The 11,393-nt window shown below is 48.9% G+C and overlaps 1 non-coding gene across 1 annotated transcript; it reads right to left on the bottom strand.

Moving 5' to 3' along the window:
• Positions 1-315: 315 nt before the first annotated feature.
• Trnaa-ggc (transfer RNA alanine (anticodon GGC)) lies at positions 316-388 on the bottom strand. Its single transcript has one exon. It is a non-coding gene; the product is annotated as a tRNA-Ala (tRNA).
• Between the last annotated feature and the right edge of the window lie 11,005 nt (positions 389-11,393).

Below are 11,393 nucleotides of genomic sequence, written 5' to 3' on the forward strand. Positions count from 1 at the left end.
AGGTTTCGTGCATTCTGTATCGAATCGTAGTGGCCAAAATGAAAGTGGCACGTATAACGTCGAAAATAGAATTCGGACACCGCTCTGAGTAAGACCAACGTGTTGTCCACCCTCTAGACTTCAATGAGGTTAAGCCGCGATACCTAAGACAGATCTGCACTCGATGACACCTCGATAACAGCCGGTCCCCACACTTACATCTTGCTCTCCTTACGTCAGTATACATCATATCAGTCTGTGACGCTGGCTTTGCAACATCTTGCGTGCCTTTAGGTTCGCCGCGACCAACACTTACCATGCACTGACCACAAAAAATGGAGGCGCCGCGGCTTGAACCCTGGATCTTTCACATGCCAAGCGAACGCTCTACCAACTGAGCTACGCCCCCTGCACGAGCGAACTGCGCTATTCCCCATTGTTTGCGACTCAGATGCGCACGGACACGATGGTTGGTTGGTTTGTAGCGGTGAAGGGAGCAGAGTACAAAGGCGCGGACCCGTTCATATACACAAAAGTTCCAAGTAGTTTCGATGCTCTGGTATTACAAATGCAAATTCCGTCTGTTTTTAACGTCTTAAATTGAAAGAGCCGTCACAAATTGCTCCGTTTTCACTCATTGTAGACAATTATACAGCACCTGAGGTAACAAACACATCTCGAGAACCATTGTGCACTACATTATTTATGCCAACTCAGTGCCTCGCTCTTTACTATTGTGTACCAATCTTGTCGTCCAACTGCAAAACACTGGGCCACAACAAGTTTCCGCGTCTCCATTGCACTGCGCATACTACGAAACGCTCCCCAAACTTGGCACTCACCCTCGCAGCCGACTTTTCCGACTTTCCACGACGCTCACGCTAGTGACAGCATTATTTATAGTTCGACGTCGCGCCAAAGCGAATGAGTACATTTCGCCTACGGCTTAGGCCGCCCTCCTAGTGTGGCTGCTCGGTGTCTGCAGGCAGCGAGGGTCTGCAAGCTTCCTGTGTTCGCACCTACGTCACCTGTGCTTGCTTGTCAGAGACAGACTATCGCAAAACATACAACTCACTCCATGAATTGATTGCTACGGCATCTGTTATCAGCAGTCACAACTAGCAACACCAGTAGCAGCTGACTGCACGCAAAGAATAGGAATGTGCAGTGGGATTTACGTGAACTCGGCGCAAGGCAGATCTTTCCGACATAGGCTTGAGAATCTTACGGGACCACTTGTACTGTTTCTAAATTAAGTGTAGGCGTGGGAGGAGGGTGCTTCCTGCGCACAAATAACAGCACGCTTGTCAATTGTGGATGCTAATCATTCGCTTGTATCTTCCTAGACACATCTGCTGGTCGTGAATTATTCCACTTGCATATCAAGGTGCGCATGTAGGTGTGTTAAAAATTCTGGAGGCACTGGGTATTGATCCCAGTACCTCTCGCATACTAAGCGAGCGCTCTACCATCTGAGCTACGCCCGCCCCCCCCAAAGACTAATGGTGCTACATACAGCCATATAGACGACACAGACCCTTGCACTCCCATTATTCAGCAGACAAACACTACTCTCTATGTATCCGTTAGGGTGTCTTTCAGGTTTCGTGCATTCTGTATCGAATCGTAGTGGCCAAAATGAAAGTGGCACGTATAACGTCGAAAATAGAATTCGGACAACGCTCTGAGTAAGACCAACGTGTTGTCCACCCTCTAGACTTCAATGAGGTTAAGCCGCGATACCTAAGACAGATCTGCACTCGATGACACCTCGATAACAGCCGGTCCCCACACTTACATCTTGCTCTCCTTACGTCAGTATACATCATATCAGTCTGTGACGCTGGCTTTGCAACATCTTGCGTGCCTTTAGGTTCGCCGCGACCAACACTTACCATGCACTGACCACAAAAAATGGAGGCGCCGCGGCTTGAACCCTGGATCTTTCACATGCCAAGCGAACGCTCTACCAACTGAGCTACGCCCCATGCACGAGCAAACTGCGCTATTCCCCATTGTTTGCGACTCAGATGCGCACGGACACGATGGTTGGTTGGTTTGTAGCGGTGAAGGGAGCAGAGTACAAAGGCGCGGACCCGTTCATATACACAAAAGTTCCAAGTAGTTTCGATGCTCTGGTATTACAAATGCAAATTCCGTCTGTTTTTAACGTCTTAAATTGAAAGAGCCGTCACAAATTGCTCCGTTTTCACTCATTGTAGACAATTATACAGCACCTGAGGTAACAAACACATCTCGAGAACCATTGTGCACTACATTATTTATGCCAACTCAGTGCCTCGCTCTTTACTACTGTGTACCAATCTTGTCGTCCAACTGCAAAACACTGGGCCACAACAAGTTTCCGCGTCTCCATTGCACTGCGCATACTACGAAACGCTCCCCAAACTTGGCACTCACCCTCGCAGCCGACTTTTCCGACTTTCCACGACGCTCACGCTAGTGACAGCATTATTTATAGTTCGACGTCGCGCCAAAGCGAATGAGTACATTTCGCCTACGGCTTAGGCCGCCCTCCTAGTGTGGCTGCTCGGTGTCTGCAGGCAGCGAGGGTCTGCAAGCTTCCTGTGTTCGCACCTATGTCACCTGTGCTTGCTTGTCAGAGACAGACTATCGCAAAACATACAACTCACTCCATGAATTGATTGCTACGGCATCTGTTATCAGCAGTCACAACTAGCAACACCAGTAGCAGCTGACTGCACGCAAAGAATAGGAATGTGCAGTGGGATTTACGTGAACTCGGCGCAAGGCAGATCTTTCCGACATAGGCTTGAGAATCTTACGGGACCACTTGTACTGTTTCTAAATTAAGTGTAGGCGTGGGAGGAGGGTGCTTCCTGCGCACAAATAACAGCACGCTTGTCAATTGTGGATGCTAATCATTCGCTTGTATCTTCCTAGACACATCTGCTGGTCGTGAATTATTCCACTTGCATATCAAGGTGCGCATGTAGGTGTGTTAAAAATTCTGGAGGCACTGGGTATTGATCCCAGTACCTCTCGCATACTAAGCGAGCGCTCTACCATCTGAGCTACGCCCGCCCCCCCGAAGACTAATGGTGAAACATACAGCCATATAGACGACACAGACCCTTGCACTCCCATTATTCAGCAGACAAACACTACTCTCTATGTATCCGTTAGGGTGTCTTTCAGGTTTCGTGCATTCTGTATCGAATCGTAGTGGCCAAAATGAAAGTGGCACGTATAACGTCGAAAATAGAATTCGGACACCGCTCTGAGTAAGACCAACGTGTTGTCCACCCTCTAGACTTCAATGAGGTTAAGCCGCGATACCTAAGACAGATCTGCACTCGATGACACCTCGATAACAGCCGGTCCCCACACTTACATCTTGCTCTCCTTACGTCAGTATACATCATATCAGTCTGTGACGCTGGCTTTGCAACATCTTGCGTGCCTTTAGGTTCGCCGCGACCAACACTTACCATGCACTGACCACAAAAAATGGAGGCGCCGCGGCTTGAACCCTGGATCTTTCACATGCCAAGCGAACGCTCTACCAACTGAGCTACGCCCCATGCACGAGCAAACTGCGCTATTCCCCATTGTTTGCGACTCAGATGCGCACGGACACGATGGTTGGTTGGTTTGTAGCGGTGAAGGGAGCAGAGTACAAAGGCGCGGACCCGTTCATATACACAAAAGTTCCAAGTAGTTTCGATGCTCTGGTATTACAAATGCAAATTCCGTCTGTTTTTAACGTCTTAAATTGAAAGAGCCGTCACAAATTGCTCCGTTTTCACTCATTGTAGACAATTATACAGCACCTGAGGTAACAAACACATCTCGAGAACCATTGTGCACTACATTATTTATGCCAACTCAGTGCCTCGCTCTTTACTACTGTGTACCAATCTTGTCGTCCAACTGCAAAACACTGGGCCACAACAAGTTTCCGCGTCTCCATTGCACTGCGCATACTACGAAACGCTCCCCAAACTTGGCACTCACCCTCGCAGCCGACTTTTCCGACTTTCCACGACGCTCACGCTAGTGACAGCATTATTTATAGTTCGACGTCGCGCCAAAGCGAATGAGTACATTTCGCCTACGGCTTAGGCCGCCCTCCTAGTGTGGCTGCTCGGTGTCTGCAGGCAGCGAGGGTCTGCAAGCTTCCTGTGTTCGCACCTACGTCACCTGTGCTTGCTTGTCAGAGACAGACTATCGCAAAACATACAACTCACTCCATGAATTGATTGCTACGGCATCTGTTATCAGCAGTCACAACTAGCAACACCAGTAGCAGCTGACTGCACGCAAAGAATAGGAATGTGCAGTGGGATTTACGTGAACTCGGCGCAAGGCAGATCTTTCCGACATAGGCTTGAGAATCTTACGGGACCACTTGTACTGTTTCTAAATTAAGTGTAGGCGTGGGAGGAGGGTGCTTCCTGCGCACAAATAACAGCACGCTTGTCAATTGTGGATGCTAATCATTCGCTTGTATCTTCCTAGACACATCTGCTGGTCGTGAATTATTCCACTTGCATATCAAGGTGCGCATGTAGGTGTGTTAAAAATTCTGGAGGCACTGGGTATTGATCCCAGTACCTCTCGCATACTAAGCGAGCGCTCTACCATCTGAGCTACGCCCGCCCCCCCGAAGACTAATGGTGCTACATACAGCCATATAGACGACACAGACCCTTGCACTCCCATTATTCAGCAGACAAACACTACTCTCTATGTATCCGTTAGGGTGTCTTTCAGGTTTCGTGCATTCTGTATCGAATCGTAGTGGCCAAAATGAAAGTGGCACGTATAACGTCGAAAATAGAATTCGGACACCGCTCTGAGTAAGACCAACGTGTTGTCCACCCTCTAGACTTCAATGAGGTTAAGCCGCGATACCTAAGACAGATCTGCACTCGATGACACCTCGATAACAGCCGGTCCCCACACTTACATCTTGCTCTCCTTACGTCAGTATACATCATATCAGTCTGTGACGCTGGCTTTGCAACATCTTGCGTGCCTTTAGGTTCGCCGCGACCAACACTTACCATGCACTGACCACAAAAAATGGAGGCGCCGCGGCTTGAACCCTGGATCTTTCACATGCCAAGCGAACGCTCTACCAACTGAGCTACGCCCCATGCACGAGCAAACTGCGCTATTCCCCATTGTTTGCGACTCAGATGCGCACGGACACGATGGTTGGTTGGTTTGTAGCGGTGAAGGGAGCAGAGTACAAAGGCGCGGACCCGTTCATATACACAAAAGTTCCAAGTAGTTTCGATGCTCTGGTATTACAAATGCAAATTCCGTCTGTTTTTAACGTCTTAAATTGAAAGAGCCGTCACAAATTGCTCCGTTTTCACTCATTGTAGACAATTATACAGCACCTGAGGTAACAAACACATCTCGAGAACCATTGTGCACTACATTATTTATGCCAACTCAGTGCCTCGCTCTTTACTACTGTGTACCAATCTTGTCGTCCAACTGCAAAACACTGGGCCACAACAAGTTTCCGCGTCTCCATTGCACTGCGCATACTACGAAACGCTCCCCAAACTTGGCACTCACCCTCGCAGCCGACTTTTCCGACTTTCCACGACGCTCACGCTAGTGACAGCATTATTTATAGTTCGACGTCGCGCCAAAGCGAATGAGTACATTTCGCCTACGGCTTAGGCCGCCCTCCTAGTGTGGCTGCTCGGTGTCTGCAGGCAGCGAGGGTCTGCAAGCTTCCTGTGTTCGCACCTATGTCACCTGTGCTTGCTTGTCAGAGACAGACTATCGCAAAACATACAACTCACTCCATGAATTGATTGCTACGGCATCTGTTATCAGCAGTCACAACTAGCAACACCAGTAGCAGCTGACTGCACGCAAAGAATAGGAATGTGCAGTGGGATTTACGTGAACTCGGCGCAAGGCAGATCTTTCCGACATAGGCTTGAGAATCTTACGGGACCACTTGTACTGTTTCTAAATTAAGTGTAGGCGTGGGAGGAGGGTGCTTTCTGCGCACAAATAACAGCACGCTTGTCAATTGTGGATGCTAATCATTCGCTTGTATCTTCCTAGACACATCTGCTGGTCGTGAATTATTCCACTTGCATATCAAGGTGCGCATGTAGGTGTGTTAAAAATTCTGGAGGCACTGGGTATTGATCCCAGTACCTCTCGCATACTAAGCGAGCGCTCTACCATCTGAGCTACGCCCGCCCCCCCGAAATCTAATGGTGCTACATACAGCCATATAGACGACACAGACCCTTGCACTCCCATTATTCAGCAGACAAACACTACTCTCTATGTATCCGTTAGGGTGTCTTTCAGGTTTCGTGCATTCTGTATCGAATCGTAGTGGCCAAAATGAAAGTGGCACGTATAACGTCGAAAATAGAATTCGGACACCGCTCTGAGTAAGACCAACGTGTTGTCCACCCTCTAGACTTCAATGAGGTTAAGCCGCGATACCTAAGACAGATCTGCACTCGATGACACCTCGATAACAGCCGGTCCCCACACTTACATCTTGCTCTCCTTACGTCAGTATACATCATATCAGTCTGTGACGCTGGCTTTGCAACATCTTGCGTGCCTTTAGGTTCGCCGCGACCAACACTTACCATGCACTGACCACAAAAAATGGAGGCGCCGCGGCTTGAAACCTGGATCTTTCACATGCCAAGCGAACGCTCTACCAACTGAGCTACGCCCCATGCACGAGCAAACTGCGCTATTCCCCATTGTTTGCGACTCAGATGCGCACGGACACGATGGTTGGTTGGTTTGTAGCGGTGAAGGGAGCAGAGTACAAAGGCGCGGACCCGTTCATATACACAAAAGTTCCAAGTAGTTTCGATGCTCTGGTATTACAAATGCAAATTCCGTCTGTTTTTAACGTCTTAAATTGAAAGAGCCGTCACAAATTGCTCCGTTTTCACTCATTGTAGACAATTATACAGCACCTGAGGTAACAAACACATCTCGAGAACCATTGTGCACTACATTATTTATGCCAACTCAGTGCCTCGCTCTTTACTACTGTGTACCAATGTTGTCGTCCAACTGCAAAACACTGGGCCACAACAAGTTTCCGCGTCTCCATTGCACTGCGCATACTACGAAACGCTCCCCAAACTTGGCACTCACCCTCGCAGCCGACTTTTCCGACTTTCCACGACGCTCACGCAGCGCTCACGCTAGTGACAGCATTATTTATAGTTCGACGTCGCGCCAAAGCGAATGAGCACAATTCGCCTACGGCTTAGGCCGCCCTCCTAGTGTGGCTGCTCGGTGTCTGCAGGCAGCGAGGGTCTGCAAGCTTCCTGTGTTCGCACCTATGTCACCTGTGCTTGCTTGTCAGAGACAGACTATTGCAAAACATACAACTCACTCCATGAATTGATTGCTACGACATCTGTTATCAGCAGTCACAACTAGCAACACCAGTAGCAGCTGACTGCACGGAAAGAATAGGAATTTGCAGTGGGATTTACGTGAACTCGGCGCAAGCTTGTATCTTCCTAGACACATCTGCTGGCTGTGAATTATTCCACTTGCATATCAAGGTGCGGATGTAGGTGTGTTAAAAATTCTGGAGGCACTGGGTATTGATCCCAGTACCTCTCGCATACTAAGCGAGCGCTCTACCATCTGAGCTACGCCCGCCCCCCCGAAATCTAATGGTGCTACATACAGCCATATAGACGACACAGACCCTTGCACTCCCATTATTCAGCAGACAAACACTACTCTCTATGTATCCGTTAGGGTGTCTTTCAGGTTTCGTGCATTCTGTATCGAATCGTAGTGGCCAAAATGAAAGTGGCACGTATAACGTCGAAAATAGAATTCGGACACCGCTCTGAGTAAGACCAACGTGTTGTCCACCCTCTAGACTTCAATGAGGTTAAGCCGCGATACCTAAGACAGATCTGCACTCGATGACACCTCGATAACAGCCGGTCCCCACACTTACATCTTGCTCTCCTTACGTCAGTATACATCATATCAGTCTGTGACGCTGGCTTTGCAACATCTTGCGTGCCTTTAGGTTCGCCGCGACCAACACTTACCATGCACTGACCACAAAAAATGGAGGCGCCGCGGCTTGAACCCTGGATCTTTCACATGCCAAGCGAACGCTCTACCAACTGAGCTACGCCCCATGCACGAGCAAACTGCGCTATTCCCCATTCTTTGCGACTCAGATGCGCACGGACACGATGGTTGGTTGGTTTGTAGCGGTGAAGGGAGCAGAGTACAAAGGCGCGGACCCGTTCATATACACAAAAGTTCCAAGTAGTTTCGATGCTCTGGTATTACAAATGCAAATTCCGTCTGTTTTTAACGTCTTAAATTGAAAGAGCCGTCACAAATTGCTCCGTTTTCACTCATTGTAGACAATTATACAGCACCTGAGGTAACAAACACATCTCGAGAACCATTGTGCACTACATTATTTATGCCAACTCAGTGCCTCGCTCTTTACTACTGTGTACCAATCTTGTCGTCCAACTGCAAAACACTGGGCCACAACAAGTTTCCGCGTCTCCATTGCACTGCGCATACTACGAAACGCTCCCCAAACTTGGCACTCACCCTCGCAGCCGACTTTTCCGACTTTCCACGACGCTCACGCAACGCTCACGCTAGTGACAGCATTATTTATAGTTCGACGTCGCGCCAAAGCGAATGAGTACATTTCGCCTACGGCTTAGGCCGCCCTCCTAGTGTGGCTGCTCGGTGTCTGCAGGCAGCGAGGGTCTGCAAGCTTCCTGTGTTCGCACCTATGTCACCTGTGCTTGCTTGTCAGAGACAGACTATCGCAAAACATACAACTCACTCCATGAATTGATTGCTACGGCATCTGTTATCAGCAGTCACAACCAGCAACACCAGTAGCAGCTGACTGCACGCAAAGAATAGGAATGTGCAGTGGGATTTACGTGAACTCGGCGCAAGGCAGATCTTTCCGACATAGGCTTGAGAATCTTACGGGACCACTTGTACTGTTTCTAAATTAAGTGTAGGCGTGGGAGGAGGGTGCTTCCTGCGCACAAATAACAGCACGCTTGTCAATTGTGGATGCTAATCATTCGCTTGTATCTTCCTAGACACATCTGCTGGTCGTGAATTATTCCACTTGCATATCAAGGTGCGCATGTAGGTGTGTTAAAAATTCTGGAGGCACTGGGTATTGATCCCAGTACCTCTCGCATACTAAGCGAGCGCTCTACCATCTGAGCTACGCCCGCCCCCCCGAAATCTAATGGTGCTACATACAGCCATATAGACGACACAGACCCTTGCACTCCCATTATTCAGCAGACAAACACTACTCTCTATGTATCCGTTAGGGTGTCTTTCAGGTTTCGTGCATTCTGTATCGAATCGTAGTGGCCAAAATGAAAGTGGCACGTATAACGTCGAAAATAGAATTCGGACACCGCTCTGAGTAAGACCAACGTGTTGTCCACCCTCTAGACTTCAATGAGGTTAAGCCGCGATACCTAAGACAGATCTGCACTCGATGACACCTCGATAACAGCCGGTCCCCACACTTACATCTTGCTCTCCTTACGTCAGTATACATCATATCAGTCTGTGACGCTGGCTTTGCAACATCTTGCGTGCCTTTAGGTTCGCCGCGACCAACACTTACCATGCACTGACCACAAAAAATGGAGGCGCCGCGGCTTGAACCCTGGATCTTTCACATGCCAAGCGAACGCTCTACCAACTGAGCTACGCCCCATGCACGAGCAAACTGCGCTATTCCCCATTCTTTGCGACTCAGATGCGCACGGACACGATGGTTGGTTGGTTTGTAGCGGTGAAGGGAGCAGAGTACAAAGGCGCGGACCCGTTCATATACACAAAAGTTCCAAGTAGTTTCGATGCTCTGGTATTACAAATGCAAATTCCGTCTGTTTTTAACGTCTTAAATTGAAAGAGCCGTCACAAATTGCTCCGTTTTCACTCATTGTAGACAATTATACAGCACCTGAGGTAACAAACACATCTCGAGAACCATTGTGCACTACATTATTTATGCCAACTCAGTGCCTCGCTCTTTACTACTGTGTACCAATCTTGTCGTCCAACTGCAAAACACTGGGCCACAACAAGTTTCCGCGTCTCCATTGCACTGCGCATACTACGAAACGCTCCCCAAACTTGGCACTCACCCTCGCAGCCGACTTTTCCGACTTTCCACGACGCTCACGCTAGTGTCAGCATTATTTATAGTTCGACGTCGCGCCAAAGCGAATGAGTACATTTCGCCTACGGCTTAGGCCGCCCTCCTAGTGTGGCTGCTCGGTGTCTGCAGGCAGCGAGGGTCTGCAAGCTTCCTGTGTTCGCACCTATGTCACCTGTGCTTGCTTGTCAGAGACAGACTATCGCAAAACATACAACTCACTCCATGAATTGATTGCTACGGCATCTGTTATCAGCAGTCACAACTAGCAACACCAGTAGCAGCTGACTGCACGCAAAGAATAGGAATGTGCAGTGGGATTTACGTGAACTCGGCGCAAGGCAGATCTTTCCGACATAGGCTTGAGAATCTTACGTGAACACTTGTACTGTTTCTAAATTAAGTGTAGGCGTGGGAGGAGGGTGCTTCCTGCGCACAAATAACAGCACGCTTGTCAATTGTGGATGCTAATCATTCGCTTGTATCTTCCTAGACACATCTGCTGGTCGTGAATTATTCCACTTGCATCTCAAGGTGCGCATGTAGGTGTGTTAAAAATTCTGGAGGCACTGGGTATTGATCCCAGTACCTCTCGCATACTAAGCGAGCGCTCTACCATCTGAGCTACGCCCGCCCCCCCGAAATCTAATGGTGCTACATACAGCCATATAGACGACACAGACCCTTGCACTCCCATTATTCAGCAGACAAACACTACTCTCTATGTATCCGTTAGGGTGTCTTTCAGGTTTCGTGCATTCTGTATCGAATCGTAGTGGCCAAAATGAAAGTGGCACGTATAACGTCGAAAATAGAATTCGGACACCGCTCTGAGTAAGACCAACGTGTTGTCCACCCTCTAGACTTCAATGAGGTTAAGCCGCGATACCTAAGACAGATCTGCACTCGATGACACCTCGATAACAGCCGGTCCCCACACTTACATCTTGCTCTCCTTACGTCAGTATACATCATATCAGTCTGTGACGCTGGCTTTGCAACATCTTGCGTGCCTTTAGGTTCGCCGCGACCAACACTTACCATGCACTGACCACAAAAAATGGAGGCGCCGCGGCTTGAACCCTGGATCTTTCACATGCCAAGCGAACGCTCTACCAACTGAGCTACGCCCCATGCACGAGCAAACTGCGCTATTCCCCATTGTTTGCGACTCAGATGCGCACGGACACGATGGTTGGTTGGTTTG

This window comes from Schistocerca gregaria, unplaced genomic scaffold, assembly GCF_023897955.1.
Source record: "Schistocerca gregaria isolate iqSchGreg1 unplaced genomic scaffold, iqSchGreg1.2 ptg000174l, whole genome shotgun sequence".
Classification (NCBI taxonomy): Eukaryota; Metazoa; Arthropoda; class Insecta; order Orthoptera; family Acrididae; genus Schistocerca; species Schistocerca gregaria.